General features: G+C 62.3%; 1 long non-coding RNA gene across 1 annotated transcript in view; it reads right to left on the bottom strand.

The window, feature by feature from the left end:
- Positions 1 to 7917: 7917 nt before the first annotated feature.
- LOC116529707 overlaps positions 7918 to 9173 on the bottom strand; it is a 2062-nt gene continuing 806 nt past the window's right edge. Inside the window, exon 2 of the long non-coding RNA XR_004259626.1 lies at positions 7918 to 8656. This is a non-coding gene — a long non-coding RNA (uncharacterized LOC116529707). The remainder of the gene's footprint in view (positions 8657 to 9173) is intronic.

The raw sequence follows: 9173 nt of genomic DNA, 5'->3' as shown, positions 1-9173 counted from the left end.
AGCCCTGACCCTGGTCACACACCACTGAGCCCTGACCCTGGTCACACACCACTGAGTCCTGAGCCTGGTCACACCCTGAGCCTGAGCCTGGCCACACAAGCTCTCCGCACCACGGACACCCATGGAGGGGCCGGAGCCCTTTCTGGGGTCAGTCATTGCTTAGGCAGTTTCTTCACGACTGTTCACCTGCCGTCTCCTCTCCCCGTTTCATCTCCCCTCTGACGGAGGCGAAACCTGGTTCCTTGGTGTCTGGTGTCCAGCCCAGTGTGGGGCCCAGGGACGCCCTCTGAGAGGAAGATAAACAGCCAGGTGGGGTTGGTGTCAAGTATCTGCCCATTTTCTAGATGCAGGGACAGCTCAGAGGGCTGATACTTGCCAAGGACCTCGGCCAGGCCTGAGGCTGCCTCTGCTCATCCCCCACCCCCTCTGGTCCTCTCAGGCAGGAGGGAGAGGACGGAGTGAGGCAGAGCCCCGTGTCCTGTGCCCAGGCCTGGAGGGGTGACCGGTGTGGGGGGGGTTGGGGGAGGGCTATGCTGCTGTGCCAGGCTGGGAGGCTGACACCCTCCAGCCCCATCTCCCTGAGAGTCAATTTCCAAAACCCTGAGGTAGCATCTTCCTGGAGAGCCCTCTTGGGCCGCCAGGGCCCAGGCAGCCCCTGAAGTCCCAGGGATTATACCTGCACTGCCCAGCCGACCAGGTAGAGTCCAGGCCTCCTCCTTCCCTGCCCCACATCCCCAGCCCCTGGCCCAGCCCCTGTCTCTCTGCAGTGCGCCAACGTCCGCCCATCTGTTCCAATGCAAAGGTCTCCCTAGCAGCATTCATTCAAGTGCCATATGGCTGAGGCTCAGCCGGCAGAGGAGGGGTGGGAGCACCATGGTGGACGGGGTTTCTTCTACCCCGAGCCCTGGGGGTGAAGAGACCCCACCAGGTGACCGCCAGGGTTCTGGAGGAGCTGGGGCTGAGGGGCGGCTGGGAGTGGGGAAGGCCTGTGGCCTGGGCCTAAAGGATGCCATGGGAACTTCTCCCTCTCGGCTCTGCCACGTCACGGGGCCACTCAGCCGGCAGGTGCCACATGCCATCTGCAGAGGCAGGCAGAGGCTGGGCTGGCTCTGCACAGGGCCCGAGGGCCTCCATCCTGTGTCCCCAGCCAGGGCCTCACCCAGAATTCCATGGCACCACGAAGCCAGCCTGGGGTGCAGGTAGAGGGTTGGCCCATTGACCAGCGAGGCTCCAGGGCTCAGGGGGACATGGCCAGGCCCAGCTGGGTCTCAGGATGGGGTCCCCTGAGCCCTAGCCCAGATGACCCCCCAGCATTTGTTGGGGGCCCCTGTGACTGAACCTGGGAGAAGGTGGGCTGTCCCAGGCTCCTCTTCTCTGCAGCTTAGTGCTGTGGGTGGCAGAACAGAGGGGGAAACAGCTGTGGGTTGGTAAGTGCCAGGTGGGGGTGGAGGGCACTGAGTGCCTGCTGGGCTGGGGGGAGGCAGGAGACCAGGGAAGGGGGCGGAGCTCCCAGCTGGGTGGGGCTGAGCTGGCAGCAGGTGTGTGCTGGTGGGGCCGGGACTTCCCTCCCAGGCTCCCGCCTCCTTGGCCTGCCCTTCCCTTCTCGGCTCAGTCTGCCCTCCAGGACTCCTTGGTAGGTCACCGGGACAGCTCTCTTGGGGGTTCTCAGGCTTGCAGCTGGGCCCTGCTCCCCTGGCTCGGACAGAGTGTGCGTGGGGAGGCGGGGGTGTGGTGGCGGACAAGGGCTATGGACCGGACCCAGTTCCCAGTCTTAGGGGACACACTTGGGGATGGGAAGAGCAGTTCTGGCCAGAAGACGGGGTGTCAGGCACGGCAGGGCTGCCCCGACCACCATTGCTGCCACCTCTCATCAGACCCTGTCCACTGACACCAGGACACGGCATATGTCCAGGGCATGCTGAGCACCGCTGTCCATGGGGTGCCCCCACCCTCATCCCCAGGCAGCTAGGAAGTGGGGGGTCCCACCAAACACGGGTGGCTCCTGGTCCGCAGTCACTCTGCCAGAGCCGTGTAGCATTTGGGAGGTGGAAACAGCTGAGCACATCACACATCTGTTCACACAGCCAATACGTGTTCACAGTGACTGTGCGGGTGCTGGCCTGGGCCCTGGGACGCCTCCATGGACAGCATAGGTCTCTCTCTGCCTGCAGGTACAACCGGCTGTCTAGGAGCTCGGATAGAGTGTGATGAGGCGGGAAGCTCTGGGAGAGGGAGCCCTTGGTGGTGGGGGGGTCCTCATCAGCTCAGCTGCTGCAATCATCACAGGTGACTTCAACCACGGAAGAAACTGCCCTTCATCCTGGAGGCTGGAAGTGCTGGATCAGGGCGCCGTCAGGGTGGGGTTCTCGTGGGGCCCTTCCGGGCTGCTGAGGGCACCTCTCCTGCATCCTGGCATGGTGGAGGGAGGGTGGGAGCTCTTGCGGCCTGGGTCCTGCCTGGAGGCTGCACCCTCAGGACCTCAGTGCCTCCCAAAGGCCCCACCCCTCACACCATCGCCCTGCGAGTTACTTTTAGCCTTTGAGTTTTGGAGAAACACACTTAGACTGTAGCAGGGGCCGGAATGAGGCTGGTTGTGATTTTAAACAGGTCTCACCGAGATGGGGGGTGCAGGGAAAAGCATTCCAGCCGAGGGAACAGTCCCAGGGCCCGAGCAGGTAGACCTTGGGCCTGGCAGAGCCGAGCTCTGAGCAGGAAGCTTTGGGAGTGACTGGAGAAATATTTCAGGGATAGAGGGATGGGGTGCACTGGGGCCCAGCCAGAGATCATCCCAAATCCAGGGTGGCGGGGAGAGGAGGTGGCAGGGGGTGGGGCAGCCCCAAGGATATGCTGGATGTGCCAAGGCTGAGCCCTGGGCTGGAGTGAGGGGTCCAGGGAGACCCTGCGGTGTGGATGGGGCTGGGCTGGGGTCTGGGGCAGGGAGTGGGGTCTGCTCTGACTCCAGTTGCAGCCCTGTGGTGGCCACCCGTCCTCCCTTCCGGGTTCCCAGGGCCAGGCGGGTCACACCCAGCGCCATCTCCTGTGTCCTGGACTGTGGCTGTGTCGGAGTCAGCCCGATCCTGAGCCCCGATGCCTGCAGACCCTTGCCGTGCCTCTCCGGCCCTGAGGACCCTTCTCCATACTCCATATGGAGAGCCTCGGGGGCGGGTCAGGTGTCTCCAGGGGCTGGCATTCTGAGGAGAATCCTGGAAAGCCAGGGCTTCCCGGGACGGTGGGCTCTGACTGGGAGCTGGGCAGCACCGGATGCCTTGGCTTGGCAGGAGCCTCCTGACCATCACGTGGGTTACCTGCTGGGCACCTGGCTCCGCACCCAAGGGGCCCTCACTGGCCCAAAGGCCCACCCCCTTGCCCTCCCCTCGCCTCCCTGCTCCCTGTGTGGCAATCAGATTTCGGGAGCTGATGGTGGTGTACCACTGAGTCCTGAGGCACCCCTCCCTCGCCACCTCCTCCCTCTGCTCCTCCAGAATGCCAGGCTCCTGGCCCCAGGGACTTTGCTGCCCACAGCCCTGTTTCCAGCTGCCTCTGCCCATGGCCAGGCAGCTGGCATTTTGTCCTTATTGGGCTTTTTTAGGGGTTTTTGGTTTTTTCTTTTCAAAGTAGATTTATTGGTTGTGCAAAAATGATACACACTCGCTGCAAAAATGTCAGCGTGGAAAAGGACAGAGAAGTCGCGGCCGTCCCCTTGCCCTCTGCCCACAGCTAGAGGGGCATGTGATGGGGCCTCAGGATCGAGTGGTCTGCTCCCCAAGAGAGGGGCTGGAAGGGGTCGTTCTCCCCAGCCCCAGAGTCTGCACGGGAGGTCCCTGGCAGGGAAGGATTAGAGAGAGAGGGAGGAAGGAGAGAGAGGTAAGGAGAGAGGAAGGGGGAGGGGGAGTGAGGGCGGAGAGGGAGAGGGGAGGAGGGGAGAGGAGGAGGAGGAGAGATACATGGGGGGGAGGAGGGAGGGGAGGGAGGAGGAAAGGGGGGAAGGAGGAGGAAGGAGGGGGGAAAGGGAGGGGAAAGAGGAAGGACGGGAGAGATGCAGGTGGGGGAAGGGAGGGGGACAAGGAGGGACTGAACACAGGGAGAGGGAGGGAGGAGGAAGGGAAGAGAGGGATGGGGCGGGAGAGAGGGAAGGGGAGGAGGAAGGATTGGAGCAAGGTGGGGAGGGAGGGAAGGGAAGGAGGGGGAGGGGAAAGGAAAGGGAGTGGCCAGGGAAGAGCTAGGGTCCTCCTGGGAGCATCTGGCTTTGAAGGCAGGTGGAGGGCAGGGCCCAGGAGAGGGAGGGCTGGTGGGTGCACCAGGCAGGGCCTGCTGAGTTGGGCCTGGGGAGCCGCGGTGGACGCGGGAAGGCTCTAGCCACAGGAGTCCCCGGCCTGGGCGCACGGATGCTGCCAGGAATACTGGATTGGGCAGGCATGGAGTGCAGGGCAGGGGATGGCGCTAAGGGTGGGGACAGGCCACCAAGGCCTGCGTGGAACATGACCAGGGCCAGGAGAGTGGGCTGGCTCGTGCGGCTGCAGGTGACCACTCCCCTCTCAGGGCTCTGCCTCCATGGGCCTGTCAACACCCAGACCATGCCCTGGTGCGTCCCACCCCACTCCCTGGTACCCTGGGCTTTCCCTGTCACCTGGTCAGGCCCCGTCTGAGCCTTACTTTCTCACCTGCAGCCTGGGTCCCCGAACCCGCAGCTGGCTGCTGTGTGGGCTCTCCAGCCTGAGCATCCTCCTTGCCCGGAGCTGGGAACCGATGCAGTCTGCAAGCTGATGCCTTCGCCTGGGCTGCGATGGGCCGAGAGCCTCACAGCTGCCTGCTGTCCCCCCCTGCGATGACCCCACTCGCCCCTGTCTTGGCCCCAGCTGAGACTCCAATCAGCCACTGCAGCTTAGCCAGCCACGCCCCTGTCTTCATCTGTCAGGGACCCCTGAGATGAAGCCTGGATGGGGTCTGGGTGGGAATGAAGGCCAACAGGATGCAGGAGGTGGGCTGGGGCTGGCTGGGGGGTGAGTGTGGCTGTGTGAGCCTGTGTGTGAACGTGAACCTGTGCTCACAGCTGGGGAGGGGCGTGCTGTGAGCCTTGCTGTGGTGGTGGGGTGGGAAGCTGGCTTGGTTCTGCGTGTAGCCAGGGCACTGCCCCAGTCCCCGCAAAGAGGGGCTTCCCGAGAAGGAGGCTGCCTGAGTGGCCTGGAACCCACACCGAGCCCTTGATGGGCGGGGGTCCTTCCCCTTCTTCCCTGAGGCCTATGACAAGCCCTTGCCCCTCCTGGGCCTCAGTTTCCCACTCTGAAAGCAAAGGGAGTTGGCCTAGGCGCTGGCTGCTCCCAGCCTGTGGCTTCTCTGCTCCCGCCACCTAGCCCCACATCAGGGGCATGAAGGGGGGTCCTGGCAGGGTAGAGCCTGCTCTGCAGCTGTCCCTCATGAGTAGGGGTAGGACCCCTGTGAACAGGAGGGTCCATGCAGAGTGGCCGCTCTGCCCACTGTGGCACAGAGGGCACCAGGCAGACAGTACACGGAGGGCAAGCGCCTCCCCAGCTGCCCAGGCTGCATCAGCACAGCGGTGGGCACTGTGGGGTCCCAGCACCCTCCTCAGTCAAGGACTGGAGGTGGGGCCGTACACCAGACCCTGCAGGGCAGGGGGAGTCTGTGACCCCCCAGGGGCAGGGTGCCCCCTCCATGCGCATTCCAGCCTGGTCTGCAGACACTGCTTCCTGCTCAGGCTGAGGGAGGAGATGGCCTCAGCCCCTCCCCAGCCCCATGGCCTCCGCCAAGGCCTGAACCCCCCCAAAGCCGGCACCACACACTGCACTTCAGGGTTTTAGAGATTCCTTGAAGCTGTTTCTCAGCAATTTTCTTCCCAGGTGCCTGAGAAACACACCACTGAGGCAGCGATGCTGGGCTGAGTGACAGGTGGGGGGGCCGGGCAGATGCTCCCCAGGCCAGAGCTGCTGCCACCTTCTCAGATTTGCCGCCGCAGCAGGTAGCCTGGCATGTCCGAGGAGGCGTCAGGGAGCAAATTGGATTTGGCACCTCCTGGCTGCAGGTGTGAAGGCTCCAGAGGCTGAGGAGCCCAGACTCCGTCCAGGCATGGCCGCAGCAGCTGCGAGGCTCATCATGAGACTGAGGGAGGAGGCTGTGGGGGCAGGGCGGCCCTAGACTGACGGTGGAGGGCTGGTGCTCACCACTCAATTCTCCACTGTGCAGCTGGGACCCCAGTGGTGGGGGCAGACAGCCCCTGGGCCGGGGGCACGTGCACATTTTGCAGATGAGGACATGCAGCCTGGAGAGAAGGGGCTTGCCTGCAGAGAGGGGCCTGTGTCTGGCGGAGGGCCAGGTGGGGGCTCTGCCTTCACTCTCTGTGAGCTGTGTGACCTTGGAGGCCACGGGCAAGGTCAGCCGACTGTGGAATGCACCCCTGTGACCGGCTGCCCCAGCCCCTGCCCGTCAGTACTTCCCCGGTGGGCCCGGGGTGGGAGCAGGTGTTCTGGGCTGAGGAGTTCAGGCAGAGGGGCTGGCAGGAGGGCATGCCAGGACAGTGCTGCGTTGGCAGCATCTGCTAGCACCCGGCCGGACTCGGCCTCACCGCTCAGGACCGCAGTGTCAGAGTGACCTTCAGGTCCCCCTGTCTGGAGCAGCAGGAGGCTGAGAGCCCTGCCGGTTGTCCCGGCCGAGCCGCCCCAGCCAGAGAGGCCCACCTGGCGGCTGTCCATCTGGTGCCAGGAAGGACAGGACAAGGGGTGGACAGGAGGGCAGTGGCCACAGTGGCACCTCGGGAGCCAGCAGGTGGGGGAGGGAGAGCACCTCGGGCACCCTCACTCAGCCCCTCCTTCTGGGGGGCCAAGGCCCAGAGAGGGCCTGGGCTTCCCCGAGGCCATACAGCACCTCCACAGCAGAGCTGGAAGGAGGCTGGGTATTCTGGTTCCCAGGCTGGACACAATTTGCGGGAACGCAAAGGTCAGAACTGCTGAACTTCCGGGGAACGTTCAGCCCACGGTGACGGAACGAACTTGACGTTGGTGCAAGTAGGTGGACCAGAGGTGTCCGTTCAGTGGGCGCCATGTGCCAGGCAGGCACTCAGGAGTCTGTGGCCCTCTCTCTCCTGCCCTCCTTGCTGGCTGTCTCTGGCACCATGGAGACAGTGCAGATCACCCAGCTCTGCCTCAACTCCCGCCTGGGAGGGTGATGTGAGAAAAGCTTGCGGGGCGTGGAGGCTCAGGCTGCTGTGGGAGGGTCGGGCCTGGTGCTCTCCTCATGCAGGAGCTGTTGGGACCCTGCCTTGGGGAACCCACTGCCCAGGAGCTTCTCAGATGCTGGCCTCAGGCCCGCAGGACACCGCGGGGTCCCTTGAACTCTGAGCCACGGAGCTGCCGAGGGAGCTCACTGGAGAAGTCCCTTCAGCTCAGCAGCAGCCACAGGATTCAGGGGTCCAGTGCAAAATGGAAATGCAGGGCCTGGACCAGGGCGGGAACATTGGTCCTCTCTTCCCTTGGACCCTACACATCCCTGGTCTTTTTTGCCCCACCAGCCTCCTGCCCCCAAGGTTTCGCTCAAAGGCTCAGGGCTGGAATCACCAGAAGCGTCCCTCAGTCACAGGCTTCCTGGTTGATGCTGGCCGTCTGTGGAGACCTGAGCTGGGGCCGAGGGTTCCAGCATCCACACGTGGCCTCTCCATGTGGACTGGGCTTCCTCACAAGATGGCAGCTGACTCCTGGGGGAGCATTTCAAGAGAGAGAGCCAGGCAGAAACTGCCTCCTTTTTATGACTTCTCAGAGGTCACATGGCATGACCTCCATCACATTCTCTCGGTTGGAGCTGTTGCAAGCACCGTAGGTTCTTGCGGGGGGGGCGGGGGAAGGAGACTCCGCCTGTCTTGCTCTGTTTATGTTACTATAACCAAACACCTAAGACTGAGTACTTCATCAGGAACAGAGATTGATTTCTTACAGTTCTGGAGGCTGGGAAGTCCAAGGTCCAGGGGCCGGCATCTTTCAAGAGCCTTCTTCCTCCATGACCCCGTGTCAGAAAGACAGAGCACATGTGAAGCAGAGGGAGGGGCTGTACCCATTCCCTCATCAGGAACCCACTCCCTCAGCCATGACATCCATGCATGTGTGAGGGCAGAGCCTTCCTCACCCAATCACCCTTGCAATTGCGTTGAAAGGTCCCACCCTTCAACACAATTGCATTGGTGTTTAAGTTTTCAGTGCGTGAACTTTGGGGGACACATTCAAACCATAGCAACACCTCTTGACGGGAGGGTGGTAAGGTGCCCATTTTTGGAAAATGCGATTTACCACAAGTCCCTTTTTCCTCAAGCTCAGCTTGTTGGAAGTTCTTTTACTGGTGGTGTGAGTCAGACCATCACTCTGAGGCGCTCGGGTTCGGAGGTCCCTCCTGAATGGGGTTGTGGCATCTTCCACTGGGAACCGTGTAGCACAGGTGCCACCAGGAGCTCCTCTGGGTCGTGGGCACTCTTCATGTAGCCCATCCGGCCTCTTGTGCTCGATAATCAGGGTTGATTCCCAGCCACTGCCCACATGCGGCTTTGCCTGTTAACTTGGTGGCACTGGACAGGTGGCCAACTCAGCCCCCAGGGCAGCAGAGCCATCCCTGTGACCCCCGGTGGAAGCATTCCTGTACTGGGCATTTTCTTGGGCCGTCCCTAGGAGCGGAATGTGAACTGGTGGAGAATGTAACTGTGAGAGACACCACCCCATAGGTTCTGACTGGGCAGAAAGAGCTCCAGATGTAAGTACCTGGTTCTCAGCACATGCCTCTCCCTGCAGGACAGCACCCCCTCCGCATGGGGCATTGTTTCTGACTGGGGTCTTCAGGCACCCTCTTCACTGTGGAGGAGGCCAGCCGCTACAGGGTGATGAGGAAGCCAGGGACTCTTGAAGGCATCAGGCGTGACTCTGCTTTTTTTGGCTACGAAATGGTTTCTTTGTTGGAAGATAAAAAAGGCTCTGGTGTCTCAGGCCCAAAGTTCTTGCAGAGGTGGAGAAAGGACCACCTGTTGTCAATAGCTCCGTCTTTTAAATATGTTTAAGCATCTCTGCATCCTCCACCCATCCTCCCATTCCCCATTCATCCACCCATCCATCTCCCCATGCCCCCATCCACCCACCCACTCACCCATCTATCCCTCTAACCCCCATCCATCCATCTACCCATCCATC

The sequence above is a fragment of the Sapajus apella genome, unplaced genomic scaffold, assembly GCF_009761245.1.
Source record: "Sapajus apella isolate SASKATOON/1434 unplaced genomic scaffold, GSC_monkey_1.0 scaffold3, whole genome shotgun sequence".
NCBI classification, from domain to species: Eukaryota; Metazoa; Chordata; class Mammalia; order Primates; family Cebidae; genus Sapajus; species Sapajus apella.
This window is presented reverse-complemented; position numbering and strand designations above follow the sequence as displayed.